This window comes from Dermacentor albipictus, chromosome 1, assembly GCF_038994185.2.
Source record: "Dermacentor albipictus isolate Rhodes 1998 colony chromosome 1, USDA_Dalb.pri_finalv2, whole genome shotgun sequence".
Taxonomy (NCBI): Eukaryota; Metazoa; Arthropoda; class Arachnida; order Ixodida; family Ixodidae; genus Dermacentor; species Dermacentor albipictus.
In genome coordinates this window covers 19,976,283-19,983,314 of record NC_091821.1, presented here as the reverse complement: position 1 = coordinate 19,983,314, position 7,032 = coordinate 19,976,283, and the positions used below count along the sequence as shown (strand labels likewise).

The window sequence follows — 7,032 nt, the reverse complement described above, 5'->3', positions numbered from 1 at the left end:
GAACGGGACAGATATTGCACAGTAATGGAAAACGCCATTTGCAAAGGCGGTGTTCAAAAATTTACACATAAAACAGCTAGTCAAGCTTTGGTCGACGGTTGGTCTGAAATCGACTGCGTGCTTCTGTATAAATGAAAGCTCCACACAGAGGGAATAATTGTTCGTAATAACTTGCACATACGCTCTCAAAAGACCGATTGATAAATGCAACCTACGGCGGTGAAAACAAAGTTGCACTTTATATTAGTAGAACTCAATTATCAGAATAACATGCTCTCATGAGCCCCCACAGTTACTTGAGAGTTCGTTAAAACAGCCTTGACGTTGGATGGGAAAATTAGACAACCCGACAGAAGCTTCTGTGCCTTCACTGCTGCTGTCATTTGAAACATTATGATGCCCAGTCGACCAAAGCGCAGTCGTTGCGTCGTTTGATTGAGGAACTGCTAGGGACACTGGAGGCTGACTTGGACGATACCTCCGGTCGAAGTTAATTTTTTCCAGGCTCCCAAATCTACTGAATATTGACGACTGAAAATTGGCCATTTCAGTCGTCCTTTTATATGGTGAATGGCACTGCTAGTGCAAGAATTCCAACGGAATTGTTCAACGTCTCGAAAAATTGCCGATCAAACTGATTAATTTCTGTGGACCTGGTAAGAAAATATTTAAAATATTTTGGGTTTCACTGTATCTCACGATTATTGAAAACAAAGATTTTACGCGGGGTTTGGGAATCTCTGCCAATTCTATCGCGCTTTTTCTCAGTATTCAAACACGTTTTTAGACCGTTTGGAACGTATAGTTTCTGATAAAAATGCTGTTCCACATACATATGCATGAACATGTATGTTTCCACAAAGCATATATAAATAAGCCAAAATTTGCGATCCCGTCCAAGGCCGTACTTTGCACAGTGACATGGCCCATGAAATAAAAAAAAATATGCTACATAGCGTATTCCATACAACGCTTCATTGGTAAACCAATCTGAAAGGTTTATCGAATCAAAGTTCGCTTAAACCAAGAAAAAAAAATTGAAGGTGGCCTTCACAATGTTCACTATTGTGTAGTGTTGCCACACGAGCGTGAGTACATATCCAGCGAGAGTATTGCTGAAGTACGAGCGAGTATCCGCTAGTTCTGCTGACCGATGTTAACGACGCATGTCCAGTGGAGGTGAGGGCTTGTGTAAGCGTTCGAGCGCAGCGCGGGCATTATAGAGGCCGAGGTGTGCCGACTCTCAACCGCAAGAACGCCAGCGTGCATTGAGAAATGACAACACAACAATGAACACGGAGCATGATGAGAGCGAGGTACTATCGAGGTTACCTAGGGGGGAAGGTTCTTGGCGCATACTTGACGTAGAGTTTCCCTATACGTCTAGCAAGACAAGATGAAACAAACCAATTAAAAATCACCTTACAGAAGTGAGGAAAATATTTTGCTTAGACTGGGTACCAAGGCTACCATCTGTAGTGTCTATTAACAGCATTTAGCCAAATGTGAGTGCTCGGTTGGCAACGTGGAATAAAGCATAGGAGCTTGAGCAATTCATTGGCTTGAGCAATGAGTGCGTATCACTCTATGGTATCACCGCGTCATTCCAATCTAAATCAATCAGACCGCATCCCGGTCTACGCGAACCCTAAAATGGTGTCAGAAGTGTTATTTGATCCCATGTGAGTGCCAAACAAAGTCATTCCGTCGTATCATCCCTCAGCAGCAAGCGGCAACGGGCAATCGCAGCCATGGCATACGCGCTCCCTCCCTTCCCAAGTTTCGACCTTCGCGCCACAGACGCCAACAATACTGGTCACGAATGGACCAAGTGGATAGAAAGGTTCGAGAACTTTCTTTTAGCGTGTGATATCACGGCAGATGCACGCAAGAAAGCGCTCCTCCTGCGCTACGTCGGCGAGCAAGTCTACGACATATTTCGCTCCCTCCCCGACTGCCCTACACAAGCTACAACAGCTACAAGCACGACCCAGACCACGCAGAGCCCATCGACGCCAGAATACGATGCCGCACGAGCGAAACTGAGTGCACACTTCGCCCCTCGAGTGAACTCGACATTTGCGGTCTACAAATTTCGCCAAGCCCAGCAAAACGTCGGTGAGCCACTGGACGCCTTCTACGCGCGCCTCCGGCAGCTCTTTCGCCACTGTAACTTCGAGAACGTCGACGCTGAAGTCCAGAACCAAATAATCCTCGCCACAACTTCGTCTCACCTTCGCAAATACGCAATGCTTCATTCCCTCATTTTACCAGACTTACTTAAACAAGGAAGAATGCTCAAGGATGTCGAACGGGACATATCCGAAATCGAAAAGAACGTCGATAGCAATGCGGCGGTGCTCGCAGTGCACAAGGAAGGACAGCACCATGGTCAACACCAAAGAAACAGCCGACAGATGCCACGACAAACCTATGCACCGCAACGACCTCGTGTCTCATCAGCAGATTGTCGCAACTGCGGTGGCAAGTGGCCTCACTAAGGTGGACGATCAAGTTGTGCTGCATGGGACAAGACATGCAAGGCATGTAACATGGTTGGTCACTTTGCAAGATTCTGTCAATCAACGAGACAAATGGTACAAGCAGTGGACTGTGACAATGGTCCAAACAGGAATCAGACAGTCTGCAGTAAGGAGAGTTCTAGCACCAAAGGATGTGCTGCCATCCGTGACACCAGTTCAAGCAGTGACGAGTATGTTTCCGTTGCCATGACCTCACCTCAGACAGGCCCATCTCCAAAAGTTATTGTCACTATCAACAATGTGCCAGTCACTTTCATAATCGACACAGGTGCAACAGTGTCAATTCTTGGCGAAAATGACTTTGAGAGCTATCGGCTAAAGGTGAAACTCCAGGAAACATCCGTCGGAGTGTTCCCATACAAAGCAACATCTCCACTTGAACTTCTAGGCAAAGTCTCTGTCACAATGAGATACAAAGATAACTGCATTGAAGAAGACATCTTTGTCATTCGAGGAAACTGTGCACCAGTCTTAAGCTTTACAGCAGCATCTAACCTGGGCCTTGTCCAGATCACATACCAAGTTAATGAGCATCAAGGTGACAAGTCATTCGTGGAAGCATTCCCCAAGTTGTTTAGTGGAGTTGGGAAACTCAAAAACCACCGCATTCATCTTTTTGTAAACGACACTGCACCACCGGTTGCACAACCACACAGGCGTATTTCGTTTGCCATAGGACCTACACCGTGGGTGTCCCCTGTGGTTATTGTGCCTAAACCGCATCAGCCTGACGAAATTCGAATCTGCATTGACATGCGTGTTGTGAACACTGCCATTCAACAGCAACGACATTTGTGCCCAACAGTGGATGACATCATTGTTGCCTTGCAACAATGTTCTCCAATCTTGACTTAAGGAATGGATATCATCAGTTGGAACTTGACCCTTCCTCAAGGCAACTCACCACGTTCTCAACACATGTTGGCTTGTTTCGCTACAAACGACTGAACTTCGGCATCAGCAGTGCAGCTGAAATCTTTCAGAACACCATACGCCAAGTGCTCAATGGCATCCCCAATGTCCTGAATGTTCGTGATGATATTCTTGTTTTTGGGCAAACAAAACAGGAGCACGACTTGACCTTGGAAGCCGTTCTGCAGCGACTCCAAGAACGTGGATTGACACTGAATGAAAAGAAGTGTCACTTTCATCAATGTCAACTGAACTTCTTTGTACTTAATTTTTCAGCTGATGGCGTTCGTCCTGATCCTAAAAAGATAGCAGCCTTCCTACAGATTAAAACACCGGAATCACCACAAGCAGTGAAGAGCCTGCTAGGAATGATCAACTATTCAGGCAGATTTCTGAGAAATCTTGCTGACCTCACACAGCCTTTACGTGAACTGACACTGAAGGATGTTCTCTGGGAGTGGACAGAACGACAGCAAAATGCTCTCGAGAGCCTAAAGCAAGCCATGTCCGATGCCTCCACCCTTGCTTGCTCTGACCCATCCAAACCGACAGAATTGGTGGTGGATGCAAGTCCACATGGACTGGGTGCTATCCTTACACAGCGTGACAGTGAAGACATTGCAGTGATAGCTTATGCAAGCAGAGCACTTACACCAATTGAAAGTCGCTACTCCCAAATTGAACGTGAGATGCTCGCAGCTGTATGGGCCATGGAGCACTTCCGTCTTTACCTTTGTGGAGTCAACTTCCTTTTGCTGACTGATCACAAGCCTTTAGTGAGCATACTGGGAAACCCAAGATCATCACCATCTGCCCGCATTGAGCGCCTTGCTCTACGCATTCAACAGTACAAGTTCGTTGTACAACACACTGCAGGAAGTAGTAACCCTTCCGATTACCTTTCCAGGCATCCAGTTCCTGAAACGAAAATGTGTGCCCGCATCAACGAAGTACCTAATGAGTATGTCAACTTTATCCAGCGCCACAACATCCCAAAGGCCTTCTCGGTTCAAGATGTCGCAGATGCAACGAAAGCAGACCAGCAGCTACAGTCACTTATCAGTGCTATCCAGCACCCCACACTCACCAGCTGGGTCTCAGCTGAACTGAAGCCATGTGCATCTATGAAAACAACTAACAACAACGCCCGAGGGCATCGTCCTTCGAGGAACACTCCTAGTTCTTCCCGCTACTCTGCAGAAACAAGCAGTGCTACTTGCCCACAAGGGCCATCAAGGGATTGTGAAAACAAAACAAATGTTAAGAGAAAAAGTGTGGTTCCCAGGCATGGATAAGCTCGTGCACACTTTGATTAAAAGCTGCCTACCATGTCAAGCAGCTATTCCACCAGCAAAGCAAGAACCATTTGCCATGACAGAACTACCCAGTGGTCCCTGGGAAGAAGTATCAGTCGACTTTTGTGGTCCCTTTCCAGATGGAAAGTATGCCATGGTGGTGTTAGATGACTTCTCACGATACCCAGTGGTACAAGTCATACACTCCACAAGTGCAAACAATGCTTCCCTCCCTTCGACAAGTGTTTTGCCAGTTTGGAATCCATGCACAGGTAAAAAGTGACAATAGGCCACCATTCCAAGGCAAAGAGTTTGCTGCATTCGTAAAAGAATTGGGATTTCAGCATCATCAGATCACACCTTTGTGGTCTCAAGGATATGGCGAAGCTGAGCGGTTCATGAGAACATTGAAAAAGCATGTTCACACTAGTCGGCTTGAGAAAATAGATTGGAAAGTAGAGCTCGACACTTTCCTGATGTCATACAGGTCTTCAAAACACTTAACTACACGAAGAACACCGTATGAACTGCTGTTTGGCAGACCGATGAGAAATCTTCTGCCTTACTATGTTGAAGCTGCTTCGGAAACGGAAGACATAACACAGTTCAAAACAACTGTGCTCGAGAAAAGGGCATACAACAAACATGCTCATGCACGAAGGCATGCTCAACGACATCGCTTCTGTGTCGGTCAGCAAGTCTTGTGCAAGCAAGACAGACACGACAAGTTCACTTCGTACTATGATCCAGACCCTTATACCATTGTCAGCGTTCATGGATCACAAATCAAGGCATCGAGAGGAAATAGAGTAATAACGCGCAACTCAAGTTTTTTCAAAGATGCCTCTGGCCTTAAACAAGCACCAGCCAAAACATCATTTGACTGTGATGACATCATATATCCTCTACCCACTTCAGTGCTGGATCCTGCACCACCTGCATTGCACCAGAGTTCTCCAAGAGAGGGCTACCCAAAGAGAAACAGAAAGCCTCCACGCAATCTTTCTGATTTCGCAACCTGACATTGTGACTGTTTGTTTGTAGGAGACATTCACGGCTTTTCAACAGTGAACTGTTTTGCGTTTACGGTTTCCCTAATCACATTGTGTTCGCATCCATTTCATTTTCCTCAAGGAGGGTAATGTAGTGTCTATTAAAAGCATTTAGCCAAATGTAAGAACTCGGTTGGCAACATGGAATAAAGCATAGGAGCTTGAGCAATGAGTGCGTATCACCGTGTCACTCCAATCTAAATCAATCAGACCGCATCCCGGTCTGGGCGAACACTAAACCGTCCTGGCGTAGAAATAGCCGGCTTAGCGCCTCGGTAGAATTAGCGGTCGCGTGCCTGAAATTCGTTTAAGGCGGTTCAAAGGATTTGACTGCAGTTCTTAAATAAAGACGTGAGTTCGTATCCCACCGGCGGCCAGTAGTTTCTTCATCCACTTCCATTTCCGTTTATTTACCATTTCTTTAATTCAGTTAGGAACTGTAGTTCATTTCCCACATACTGTCTCAGTGAAATTTTTATTCAAGGGCCCAAACATGGTCAATCTGCCCCCGACTTCCGCTCTCGTCCGCCCGCGTGCGGACGCCCAACAGGCGGATGGTGTCGCGAAATTCGGTGCGCGCAAACCGCGCGAGCGGATCATACGCGCACCACAATTGGGCGACGCGGCCTGTTGACAGCTGGCAACCATTCGGCGGGGCAAAGGTGTTCAAGGTTGGCAACTACCTTTGACAACAGACATCGCCTCCTTTACGCAAAGGAGGCACTGCAGAAGGCGACACTGGCATATTTTTGCACATGTGATTTCAAGTTTCCACGTCACGGTGAAAATGCGACTCTAGACTGCCACATTCTCTTCTGCAACCGCATGTGTTGCATTGGCACCGTCACCCTTTTTCGAAACACGCCACAGTCATCTTATCTGCGCCACCTTTTACATATGTATGGGAATCCCACGTTGCAGCATGCGACATACTCTCGGACGATTACTTTCAGTGCGTGCGGCCTTGGCTGGTTGAACAAAATCTCTCCAATTATCCAACGTGCTGCGTTCTACGTCACGCGAAAGTGATAGTGTCGCCGAAAGCGATTCGTCCGAAATCCACGTGTTTGTGGCACGGTTTCTGTAGTGTTAATGAAAGCCTGCAAGAATACGGAATACAGGCTCATGTGTCTCTGAATACAGCTGTGTAGGTCGCCAAGACACACCTCTTTACCGCTGAGCACGCGTGTGAGGCTCCGAGTACAGCTTGCTCACATGCTTGCATTTGCG

At 46.8% G+C, this 7,032-nt stretch overlaps 1 pseudogene; it reads left to right on the top strand.

Moving 5' to 3' along the window:
* Positions 1 to 1,573: 1,573 nt before the first annotated feature.
* Positions 1,574 to 2,551, top strand: LOC135909952 (uncharacterized; annotated as a pseudogene).
* The last annotated feature ends 4,481 nt before the right edge of the window (positions 2,552 to 7,032 follow it).